Here is a 13,296-nt window from a genome sequence, read left to right on the forward strand (position 1 = left end):
GTTTCTCTGAAGTCCCCGGCTCTCTTACAGTCCCACTGATAAATGCTAAAAGCATAACTGAAAGTATCAAAAAATTCCCGAGCAACTCAACTGCACCCCAGAACAATTCTCAGGAATATTTAAGGGAATTTTAAATGTCTAGTCCTTAACATATTAAGTCTCACTTCAATCAAACATTGTCATATTGATAAAGCAGCAGAAAACCATGACTTACAAAGAGGAAAATATTCAATCAACCAAAACTAACCCAGAAATGACACCTTTTTAAAAGTGCCAGACAAGGACATTAAGAAAGCTATTATCCTTATGTTTACATGCTCTAAGAAAAAAGTATGGATATGGAAAATATTTTTAAAAAGTCCCCAAATGAACTTTCAGAGACAAAAACTATAATGTCTAAGATAAAGAATATACTGAATAAGATTAATAGCAGATGAACTATGGCAGAAGAGTGTAGTGAATTTAAGGACACAATCACGTGTACTATGTAAGATGAAAAGGGAAGAAAGCATACATGAATAGAACATCATTCAGTTGAGACCAGTCTAGAAAGCTAAATGCACCTATTAATGGATTTTCCAAGGACAGAATGGGAGACAGAAAAATTGAAGAAACTATGGCCTAATTTTTAAAAATTTGACGAAAATTACAAATTAACTAATTCAAAAATGTCAACAAACACAAAAGCTCCATAATTGTGAGGAATACTGCACCAAGGTTAATCATAATCCAATTGCTGAAAACCAAGGATGAAGAGAAAGTCTTAGAAAGAACCAGAGGGAAAAGGAGCAAGGTAAGGTTGACAGCAGCTTTTTGTCAGAGAGAAGGTCAATGAGGAGACTGTGATCTCTTTAAATTCTAGACTCCCTGAATTCAATACTTCAGAATTCTATGCACAGTGACAAATCTTTCAAAAAGCAAAGGCAAAATGGACTTTTCAGACAAATTCTCAGAGAATTTATCACCAGCAGATCTGCACTGTAAGAAATGTTGATGCAAGCCCCACAGGAAATAGAATACGATACCTGTTGGAAGTTGAATCTACCAAAGGAAAGACACCTGCACAGGTGAGTGCTTGTGTGTGTTCTGGGGGGCAGGGGGCGGGGGGGATTCTTTTTATTATTTAAATATCTAATTTTCTAAATAATCAGAATAGCATTGTAAAGTAAAATCTATAGCACATAAGAAAGAAATAAGTTATATCATGAAACAGCACAAATCCATCTAGAGGAGAGATGGAAATAATACTATTTTGAGTTTCTTCTAGTATGCATGAAATTGTATAATGACACTTTAAGATACTGTGATGACTTAAATATGCATACTCCAGATTCTAAAGCAACCAATAAAATAATAAAACAAACCAGCAAATAACATTAGATCATGGACAACTAAAGAATACTCAATTTCTTAACAAGTGAAGATAAATAAAAATAAAACCACAAGAATTAAAAAAAACAACAAAGACTACTCATATTAGACAAGCAGCAAAATACATTTTAAAACTATGTCATGGGTTGTATTAAACACATAGGATCTAAGCATCTCAAAGTTTGTCAATTATTTAAAAAAGCCAAGCTTAATCACATGTTGCCTACAAGAAATGTGCCTTAAATACAAAGACAAAAATATGCATATAGCACAAAAACAGGAAGTTTAGGGAAGTGTGCCTTCCACCCAGAGACAGAAGCCACACTGTGAGGGAATTTTGGCACAAAGAGGAATTCAGCAGTGACAGAGAGAAAGGGAGGATCCTGAGGGTTTCCCAGGGCTGTAGGAGAGACTCCAAGGAAGAGCTTGAGTGACACTGCGACCCAGGCCTGTTGAGGTAAGCACAATGCTACTTTCCTGTCGCCAGTCCTGCTCAATACCCCTTATGCTTCCAGTACAGGAAGAAGTCCAGATCAAAATAAGATTTTGCAATTTTTTTTTAAATACAAGTCTGAGTTTTACGTACAGATATTTAACTGCGTTGTGGTAACTACTTTTAGTTATGAACAATATTTTTCATAATACTCATTGACCTTTAGATAAATCCTTGTGTGCTTTCCCAGAGCTCAGCTCAATAAGCACTTCCGTCCTGCCTCTGCTTGGGGGAATGCTGTATATTATGTAAACACTTCTACAAAAAACGAATCAGTGCCCAGAGCTTAACTAGTTCTCCCTAGCATCTTGAAATCTCAATAATGCAAATAGACCTGATTTCCAGAAGCTCATGGTTCCCATGATTCCCATGAGGTTGTCCTGAGTCTTTCTTCTGGAAGAACGCTGGTGGCCAGTGCTGTTTCAGCATGGTAAACCTTCCATACTGTTTAGCAGGACACAGTTCTCAAGAGACAAGATGTTGACAAAGCCGTAACTGAAAAGTTTAGCGCAAAAAGCAGATCCTGCCAACTGGTTAGTGGGATGAGACATTCAGCAGGGTCACAAAATGGGCTAAGCAGCTGGGGTGAAAGAGTTGGAATTGCCTTTTAAATAAGGCAGAGCTGATGTGCATACAAACACCAATATTGTGATAGGTAAATAAACAAATCAGGAGAAGCTCATTTCTTGTGACTTACACAAGATAATCTCGAATCTCACCGGTTGTTTTATGAAGACGCAAAATCAGTTAACTGCAATTCTCCTGAAAGTCACTCGCAGATGTGCTTCCTCAGGCTGTTTTACTGTTCTCCACTGAATCTCCAAGTCCTGCGTGCAGTGCAGTAGCTGTGAGCTTCCTGTGGCTGCACCTGGCTTTGTCACCAGTGTCTAGGGAAGAGAGGTCACCCCAGCACAGTGCCTCTTGAATAGTGGTGTTCAGCACATACTTGAAGGAGAGTTGATAATCATAAGCACTTATTTATTAAACACAGTGTTCTGGGCACTGGCTCTCATCTCCTGTGCCTGTGTTCTGACCACGCCTGTTTGAGGTTCTTGAAAACATTGGCTGTCAAGGCCATTTGTAGATTTGGTATTCAATCCATGTAGAAACTCAAGTAAGAAGACACTGGTCCAGTCCAATATTTTAAAAATACTTTTAAAATCCTATTTTTCATTTCATAATTACAATGAAAGTAGCCATCAGCCATCTCCAAATAAGAAACATTCTATTCCCTTTCCAAGGTACTCACCAGGATGTTTTACTTTTTCTCAGACAGCTTTTCTTGTGAAGATTAGACATTCACAAATAAGAGTCCTCAATCCCACAACATAATAACGGTGAGTGATGTATTCAAGGTTAAGACAAGCCCACAGTCTTTCTGTGACTTGGTCAAAATTTCTTGCAGTAAGTGTGTATCAAACTACATCACTTATATTAGATTTTTAAAATATGACATTTCAAAAGGCATTTAACATGGAACAGTACTGTAGAAATATTAAACCTGTTAATGATGAGAGTTTTGAAAATTGTTTTTCTATCATCTGGGGAAAGTCCACATTCGCACTGGTGAACCCCTTCAATTCCATTCATGGTGTATTTCTGTCCTCCTGTTTCTCTGCTTGATCTCACAGCCTCTGTTGCTCACTGGGTCCTGGTCTAGAAGCACTTAAGAGCTCCTGTTTGTTTCGGGCACTACCAGCTTATTTTGCTTCTTCTTCCCGTAGATACCATTATACCAACTCAGGCCGTTTAAATCATATGCTTGGGTGACATTATTGATTAAAATCTGGAGTTACTAAACAGTTTGTAGACTTTTTGCTTCACCTAACTTTTTATTATTTTCAAACACCTAAATTTCTATTTGTTTTGATAATACACCTTAAAAATCTTTCTCTTATGATTTTTTTTTTGTATTGCTAGGTTTCTAAATTGTTTCTAAATTCTGTCCTAATATTGTTCTGGACATCTTCTGTCATTATTACCTTTATGGCTACCTGGATTTCTGTTACAGTCTGGAATGTCCCCTAGAGACTCATGTGTGGAAGGCTTGGTCCCCAGCTGGTAACTGGGTGGTAGAAACTCCAGGAAGTGCAGCCTAAATGAAGGAAGTAGGTCACTGGGGTGTGGGTTTCAAGGGCATATCTTATCCACATTTTCTAAATTTCTCTCACTTTGATAACCAGCTGCCATGATGTGGACAGCCGTTTGCCACCACATCCTCCTGCCATGATGCTCTACCTCATCACAGGCCTGGAAGCAATGGAGCCAGCAAACCATAGACTGAAACCTCTGAAACTGTGTAAATCTTTTCTCCTCTATGTTGATTTTCTAGAGCATTTTTGTCACATCAATGGAATGCTGACTAACACATCTAATAGATGTAGTTGAGCAATTTTTTGTTTGACATTGCATTATTAATCTAGAGAGCAGACATGTTTATAAGAGGAAAACTAAACCATCACATGTGGTTTACAGTTGTATTTTTTTATTTTAAAATTTGCAGAAGGTTAACATGATTTTAATAGCCTAGTGAAATACTGTAGCCTTGTGATGCTAATGTGAATTGTATCCAGGAGGCTATCCTTTGCTCTGTACTTTTATATGTTCATTATTTGAAGTACTTCTCTCTCAGAGGTCCCCAAATAAGTTTGCTATTTCTCTCAATTCCTGCTGGGTACACATCGGCTGGGTTTCACAGATAGTCCAGTGAAACTGACTGATGAAGGGGGACAGAAAGGAGGCAGAGGGGAGAAGGAGTGATTTCCACATCCAAGGCATTCAGAACTTCTAACAAAATTGTGTAACAGTGCATATGACTCGCGTTATCCATGCAACCTGGAAACACCCTTGCTGTCTAGGGTCATGGTGAGTCTTGCCAGGTATTTCAAATTGTACTTGCAAATAGGATTCCTCATTTTTGCAGTGTGATATTGGTGTGTGATGTATAAACAAGCATCTCTTTTATCGCCTAACTTCAGAGAAGACAAATTGAAGTCAGGTAACATATTCTGAGCAATTATACAGAGATGACTCCCAGTGGTACCTCTACTCATCCTCCAGACACCACACTGCTTAGATGAAGCAGTTGCTATCTGATGAATGATTTTAACAAAGCCACAAAGAAACAGCACTGTGATGGCAAAACCAAGAAAACCATGATCCAATGCAGACCCATAAATATAGAATGTTTTCTAATTCTAAAATCATAACAGGTTATAATAGTGAGAGTTGAAAAGAAAATGCACATATAGATATTATAAATGTCAATGCAAAGGAGAAGTGTCCTAAATATGCTCACCTGATCATTTTTTCTCTCATGAAGGAATAACTTTAATCACTTAGCTTGCAACAGCTGGGAGACAAGGAAAGCAATCTTAAATGGCTCAGGGAATTTTCTCTATTATGTCAAGCATGGTGCTCCACTTAGTGAAGGGGCTTAATATATATTGATAGCCTAAAATGTTAAAATTAGATCAAGTCAAATAATCATAGGCATCAATTTAAGATGCAGACTGTACCAATGATTACTGCAGAAAGAAAAATTATAGATATCAATCATAATGTTGCACAGCCATTTGCCTATCTTAAAACTGCCACCTTTGAATATTAAAAATAATATGATTTTATACATTTTTCTTAATAATGATGCCCAATGAAAAATATAAAATTAATTAAATGTAAGTATATCGATTAGTTAAAATATTTAAATTGTCTCATTCTAAAGCCACACATTTCTAAGGAAATTAATTCACATACACAAGGCTTACATGTAAATTCTCCTGTACCCAGCACTAACCAAAACTTGTTTATTGTTCATACAAAACCTTTGTATGAACAATAAACAAGTTACATCACATCAGTGTGGCACAAATATGTTTTTCATACACCAATGAACACTCAGGTTAAAGAGTAGAATTTTCCTTTTTACTAAAGAGCACAATGAGGAAAGAAAATTATTTTCTTGAGTAAATATCTATGAGACTTTTGACAAACCAATCTGTTTGCCTATTCAAAGGAACTCCCTTATTATTTTCATTCTTAAAATTCTTTGACAAAAAATTTGAGTAATTAGCTCAGTCTCAAAATTGTTAATTAATGCCAATTCTCATTCTCAGTGTTTATTAATAGGCTATTTATTCCACACCTGAGTAAATATTCTTCCTTCAGAAAGTCACAGAATAGATTACCCTGTGCCATTTATCAAGGAGAGCCATTCCTATGTGGTGAGTTCTGTCTCCACTAGGAGTAATTGAGGTTTGAGCTTCCAGAAGGTTAACTAACCTAGGAGTGACCCAACAGTTTCATCTTAGAGGGTCATTGTTCTTAAATGTCACAGTCATTAGAAGCCATTATAGCTTAACTATGAAGCTTGAACTTGTTTTTATATCATGAAGAATTAGAAAGCAAAATAAAAAGCCTTACTTTTATCAGGGGTTGGATTACCTTAGGGGTCAATATCTTCAAGGCAAGGTGTCAGCGCCTGGGCACAATTTTGTAATCAGTTCTGAAAAAGCACTAAATTGCTTAGAAGAAAAAAAAAAAAACATATATTCCCTTAAAAAAGAATTCCAAAAGTGCAATAGGAAAAAAAAAAAAGAAAGAAGAAAAAAATCTTATTTCTTATGGAGTTTGTTGTTTTTCCTATTAAAGATAATATTTGCAGGTTCCAGATCACAGAAATAAAATCCTAAGGAATTAAAATAGTTCCCAATATCTGAATATATTTTTAAAAGACAACACATTTAAAGTTTTGGTCTCTTCTTCTCCTTCTCCATCTGGAGCATCCTGGCCAAAGGGCAGCAGCACATGAGAATTCTTTTCTTAGCTCAGATTATCTAATGAGAAGAATTCTGATGGAAGCAAGTACCTTACTACTGACTTTGATTTATGGATGCACCACTGAGCTTCCCTCGACTTTATTCCTTAGGACCTTTTTTTTTTTTTTAAACCAAATAATGAACAAACAAATTTAAATTTGGAATAGCACAAAGAAGATGCTCAGTAAGCACTATTTCTTCTTCCCCTAAGGAATGAAATGGCAAAATGTATTTATGCAAGGGGTATGTGTGCTGTGGCATCTTCACAACATGCCATCCTGTGTTGTTACTTGCCCAGGGATGAACCATAGAAGAAAAATCGCTCTAAACCAGTTAACCAGGCAAGGATAATATATTCCAGACCATTCCAAGCCATGGGGGAGGATTGGACTGCGTCTGTGTGATGCCAAAGGCGGGAGATTTTCAAGGGCTGGGATAGCTTGTGGGCACATGCTAAAAGAGGTTAGGAAGGAAGCTAGTTAAGGCAATTAGTTTGTGTGGGTTTGCTAATTGGCGCTGATGGAAGTTTCCTTCCTCTCCTCCCTCAAGATGGGTGAATAAGGGGCTCTTTCTTGATAATTACATTTCATAAGGAGGCTTCAGGTCCTTGAGAAAGACATTGCTGTATTATAGAATACTTACAAATCAAAGGGGCAAAAAAAGAATTTATAATTGCAAGTTTTCTAAAATAAAGGCTTTGAGGAAAGGAAGAATAGAGGCCAATACTCATGAAGAAACCTGTGTAAAGTTACTCAACCTGAGGGCAATGTCAGAGGCATCCTGGCCTTTTGGTACCCATATATTTATATTTTGCTATGCCTTGATTTCCACTTAATCTTTATGCATGTGAAAATGATATTGACCTGGCCTATGCCAATTAGAATCAAATATGTGCATATTCCCCAAGGGCTTGAAATATGTAAATAACTGAACATTGTGAAGATGAAATTATTAGAATCCATATTTTTTTAAAAAATTGAATTTTTATTTTCTGTTTTTAGATATGTATGATAACAGGGTGTATTTTGACATATTATACTTACATGGAGTACAACCCCTATCAGTTTGGATCCCATCCTTGTGGTTGTACATGATGTGGCGTTACACTGGTTGTGTATTCCTATATGAACACAGGAAGTTCATTCTACTGTCTTTTCTATTTTCATCACCCTTCTCTTTCCTTCATTCCCCTTGGGAATGAACTTCTATTTTTCTTCTCCCTACCTTTCCTTGCTGTGGGTTGGCATCCACATATCAGAGAGAATATCTGGCTTTTGGTTTTTTGGGACTGCCTTATTTCACTTAGCATGATATCTTCCAGTTCCACCCATTTCTGGAAGATGGCATAATTTCATTATTCTTTATGGCTCAGTGATATTCCATTGTGCATCTATACCACATTTTCGTTATCCACCATCTGTTGAAGGGCACCTAGATTGATTCCATAGCTTGACTATTGTGAATTGAGGTGCTAACATCCACATTATTTTGTGAAATAATTACAAATACCTGCTCCAGTACCAAATTACAACCACAGCTAATTTATATTCCAGGTTGAACAAGTATCAGGGGAAAGAAAGCTATGGGCTAGTGGCTTATATCCAAAACAAGCTTTTTGTTTTGTTGTGTTTTTATTTTCCACATTTACTGATTGAATAATTGCTTTTCTAGCGCTTGAAAATGACATTTGAATCTAAACATCAAGCTCTAAAACACCCATGGAGAAGCCCAGCATAGTGGTGCACGCCTGTAATCTCAGTGGTTCAGGAGGCTAAGGCAGGAGAATCTGGATTTCAAATCCAGCCTCAGCAAAATTGAGGCACTAAGCAACTCAGTGAGACCCTTTCTCTAAATGGAGAAGTTGTAAAAGAATAGCTCAAACACCAAAAGTTTTAATAATCCCTGAATTAATTATTTGATTTTTTTTTAAATAACAAACTCCAGGTTTAAGAAGATTTCTGTGCCTAGTGATACGATGAAGAGGTGCTGAGCTGGGAAACCCTTCCTGCCCTCCATCAGACCTTCATCTCTCTTCTCTCGACAACTGAGTATGTTCCTTTTCTGATCTCTTTAGAGAGGAATTTGCATTTATTCACCTTAAAGAAAAGGTGAGACTTTAAGGTAATGGATACTCTTATTTTCCTGAACTGATCAGTATCTAACATATCCATGAATTGAAACACCACGTTGTAACTCATTAATATAGGCAAGTATTATGTCAATTAAACATTTTCTAAAAATCATTTCATTTGTTCTCCATAGAGTCAGACTCATTTTTCTAAAATGCTGGAGTGCCCCTTGCCCTCATTCTCTGATACATCAGCCCATCATGCCTCCAAATCTGTCCTGCAGTTTATGTCCCTAGGTCTGCACTGCATCCAAGGATTGCCTGTCTTCCAAACCCCCTTGTCCCCACTACTACAGCCTTACTTCTCGGTTGTCATCAAAACCTAAAGACAAGGGACTTTAGATTCTTCTAGACTTAGGAAGAAGACTCTTGTTTGAAACAGAAATTTCACAATCCAAACTCAGAGAGTGAAATTCAGCAAGTGCACGTGGGACCCAGGAGTCTGAATATTCCACACACCACAGACAGTCTGCGGAAGCTGCACAACCTTCCCTAAGATTTGGATTAAAAGTTGAATTCTGTGGGGGGTGGGTGACAGAACAGGGATGAATCTGGTTGCTAGTTTGATTTTTGTAGCTGTAGATATTTTACATAATTAAAAGTAACTCAGAAGGAAAGCAATCCTTACAGAAGGTCAGTTTCTGAGACCACTCGCCTGACACACTGCCTCCTTCTCACCCATGCTGTCTCTCAACTGAGCAGATGCTCTGCTTACTGTGCTCATCACATGGGACTGTGATTATTTTAAGGCTAAGTGATTATGAGCCCCAGTGAGAATCAAAGCGTAGCTTGCTCTTCCTTGTATCTCCAGCATTAGAACAGGATCTGGCACATTATCATTCCTAATAAATGAAAATGATTGACTCAGGGCAAACAGTCTCCCAGGTCTTCAGAGCAAAGTAGGAATACCCTAAATCCTGATCCTTTTAGGACCTCACAGCTTAACCTAGCAACATGAAGACAAGAGTTTTGTGTTTTGTCCACTCGAACATCCCAGTGCTGAGGACAGGGACCACAGGCTCACCTTAAATTTTTGTTGATTTGGATCAATGAATGAACAAACCCCTGTATTAATGGAGTACCCTTCTCATTCACTGTGCATTCCACAATCATTTCTTGGTTTACCTTCTTATTTAAAAAGGCAGTAATTTTCTCCTGGGATTAAAAAAAAAAAAAACCCCTTTGCCATAGCAAAGGAAACAAAAATAGAAAAGGAACAGAATGTAGAATGCTAAAGGTTGGCACCTGCACATCAGCCATCAGCCACATCCTTGGAACTGGTTTCCCTAGAGGGTCCCTGCCAAGGACTGTGGTCTTAGTGACAAATGACTGCCACAGTCTGGCTGGGCACAAATCACAAGCCACTGAAGCAGGAACAAACTTTATTTCTGAACTCCACCAGCACACTCCACACACGCTCCCGGGAACTATCCCGAACCCCACGCGGCTAGTCCAGGAACCAGCCACCAGAAATATCTCCTCCGGAAATCCCTCCTCCTGCACTTCCCCAATGGGAACTCTCCGGGAATCCCCCCCCCCAACTCCAAAGTAGCGTGAGAACTCCAAAGTAGCAGCCGAGGTGGATAGTAATGCCTCACCTGTCAACCAATACTATTGGCAAAATGCCAGGGGCCATTCCAACTCAGCTGTGGCTCTTGGTTATCAGATGCATTTTGTCAATAATACTAATAATAAAGAACAACTCTTCTCTGCAATTACCAGACACAGGCATACACTTGATGAAGTCTTGATATAGCCTGCATTTGTCCAGTGAAAATGAGTCTCCTTTCATGGGTATGTGGTTTGACTAGGTTGGGTCTCCTACACTCACTTACCACATCTACCTAAAGACCTTAGAAATGACCAACTTGAGTGGGATTTATGTGAACAGGACTCAGAGTTGAAACAACTTCTGGTTAATCTAATGAATTCTTTCATTAACAAATTGCAAGTTTTATTTAGATCGTTGCCTGGGTATTCATATTTAGATCTTTATGTCCAATACCTTATCTCTACATTCTAAGTATTATACCCAAATATTTTTCAAATGGTAGTCTACAGATTATTTGTGGAAAATTTTATGCTGCAGCAAAAGAAGAAAAATACTATTGTATCCATATCCATATCCACATCTCTATCTCTATATCCTATGTTTAACCAACAGAAAAATGTGACAATTCTACATCAGGCTGCAATGGAACAAAAAATCATGTGAAAATCTAATATCCATGCCTGTTCATTGTGGGTTCCTGTTTGTTACTGGTTCTCTCTCTCTTTTTTTTTTATGGTTTGCATTGCGGTGTTCCCTTAAAGCTCAGGTGGGAAACAATATAAGAATGTTTAGAGGTGAAATGATTAGATCATGAGAGCATTGACATAATTAGCGGACTAATCCACATCGGGTGGTGGCTGTAGACAGGTATGCTGTGGCTGTAGAGGTGGGTAACTGGGCTGTGCCTTTGGGGTTTATATTGTGTCTCTGGGGGGCAGAGCTCTCTGCTTCCTGGTTGCCATGCCCTGAGTTATTTTCCTCCACCAGCTCCTTCTCCGTGATGTTTTGCCTCACTTTGTCTCCAGAGGTACGGAGTAGGCCACCTGTGGACTGAGACCACTCACCAGGAGCCAAAGTAAACTTCTCCTCCTATAAATTGTTCTTGTTTCATCTTTTGGTTACAGCAACAAAAATATGACTAACATATCCTTATCACCAGGAGATGGTGACCATGGTCGGTCACACCCTTTCCTCGAGGGTGAATTTCCAATCTCCTGACCTGATTCCATGACCCTCTCCTTTAGTGTTGTTGGACTCAGTGTGCTCAGGGTCTTGCTGGATGTTGGTCTAGCTCCTCTGATAACATCAGACCTGGTTTCTCTGTTCTCTTCTTTCCATGATGACAGTCAGATGAATATTTTATACATAAATTGTGAGTTTTTTACAGCAAAAGGAAAGAGATACATGTTTTAATAGATTATTAGAGGTAGCCTGTAGATAGTGCTGATGAAGAGGACAGGGCCTGGGGATGGGCTTGGAGCTCAGAGGTAAAAGCACTTGCCTAGCACATGGGAGGCACTGGGTTCTATCCTCAGCACCACATAGAAATATACATATAAAAAAAAATAAAGCTATATAACTAAAACATTTTTTTAAAAGGATAGTGCATTGACTTTGAAAATAAAAACACATCAGGTCACACATCAGGTCACACTCCTCTCCCACTTCTCCACCTTGCAGGTGAACCAAGGATGAGCATGGATTTTGCCCATCAGCAGAGGACTTGTTCCATACAGTAGAAGCATGCCTGTCATCATGAAGTGACATTAAAGCGAGAAGACCCTCAGATGGAGGAATGAGCGGTCATTGCTGGGCGGGACTTGTGCTTAAAAGAAAATCTCCAGTGAGCAGGTGTGTTACATCAAATATACTGATGTCTCCTTTAGTGAAGCGGAAACAGGTAATCTTCACCTCCCCCGGCCTGGCTTCCTTCCTCTGCACAGGGGACACTATGCAGGGTGGCCGTTAAGTCAATGCAACTTAGGTGCTATGTAAGGAGGCTGCTTTTTGTTGTTGTTCTTGTTGTTCCTTAAGGAAAGACTCCGGGCTTTTCTCATCCTTATCTATCCTAGGATCTACCTACAGAGAGAGCAGCAAACATGGGACTTTTGAATTTGATTGTGTTACTGAGTTAACAGTTTCCCGTGACTGCCCTACATGCAGGCTGTGGGTTGACTAGGGATCTGCACCAGGATGCAGTTCCCGGCTACATCTCTTCTTTCCTCTTTAGTCAAAAGTGGAAGGAATAGCCTCTATCCTGGGCTTCAACCCAGAGGATAAAAGTGAAATCAACAAACAGCATTAACATTTCTGCGTAAACCTGATATTGGCCACATTCTACCGACCCAGGAAAGTCCCAGGGCCATGGCTGGTATATATCCTAGTTATGAGGCATACTAGAGGGGATCAGGCAAAATCCAGGATGCTGACTGCTAGGGCAGAAGAGGGTGCTCAAAGAGGCAACCAGGGACCTTGGCCAGGCCCCTGGGGTCTCACGGGAACCCCTGGAGTGTCCACAGACACTGCCCACTGCTTCTCTCACTTGGTCTTAGATGCTCATTCCTGCAACTCTTGACTTCATGGAAATTACAGGGGTGAGGTCAAGTAAGATGGAGAAGAAGCAGAAAGGGGAAGAAAGGTCAGCAAAAGCAGGAAGAGAAAGGCGTTGGTTATTTCATCCCTTTCACCATAAGATGAAGTCCAGAAAGAGGGTGAGAAGCACAGATGACAGCTTCACAGAGGTGGCGGTGTCCAATTTTGACGCCAAGTGTCGGACTCCTGTGTGCTTTTGAATAACTCCTCCCTGACGAGCTCAGCCCAGGAATATGTCCAGAGAGTCTTTCTGCATTTCTAAAATGTTGGGTTGTTTCTTTCCTAAGGAATGAGACTCACTCCCTGCTCTGAGATGCCTTTGTTTATGCTATTGTTAGAAATA

At 39.1% G+C, this 13,296-nt stretch overlaps 1 long non-coding RNA gene across 1 annotated transcript; it reads left to right on the forward strand.

Moving 5' to 3' along the window:
• The first annotated feature begins 695 nt into the window (after positions 1-695).
• Positions 696-12,206, forward strand: LOC125615975. Its single transcript, XR_007346574.1, has 3 exons — positions 696-1,067; positions 8,626-8,789; positions 12,042-12,206. It is a non-coding gene; the product is annotated as an uncharacterized LOC125615975 (long non-coding RNA).
• The last annotated feature ends 1,090 nt before the right edge of the window (positions 12,207-13,296 follow it).

The sequence above is a fragment of the Marmota marmota genome, unplaced genomic scaffold, assembly GCF_001458135.2.
Source record: "Marmota marmota marmota unplaced genomic scaffold, marMar, whole genome shotgun sequence".
Lineage (NCBI taxonomy): Eukaryota > Metazoa > Chordata > Mammalia > Rodentia > Sciuridae > Marmota > Marmota marmota.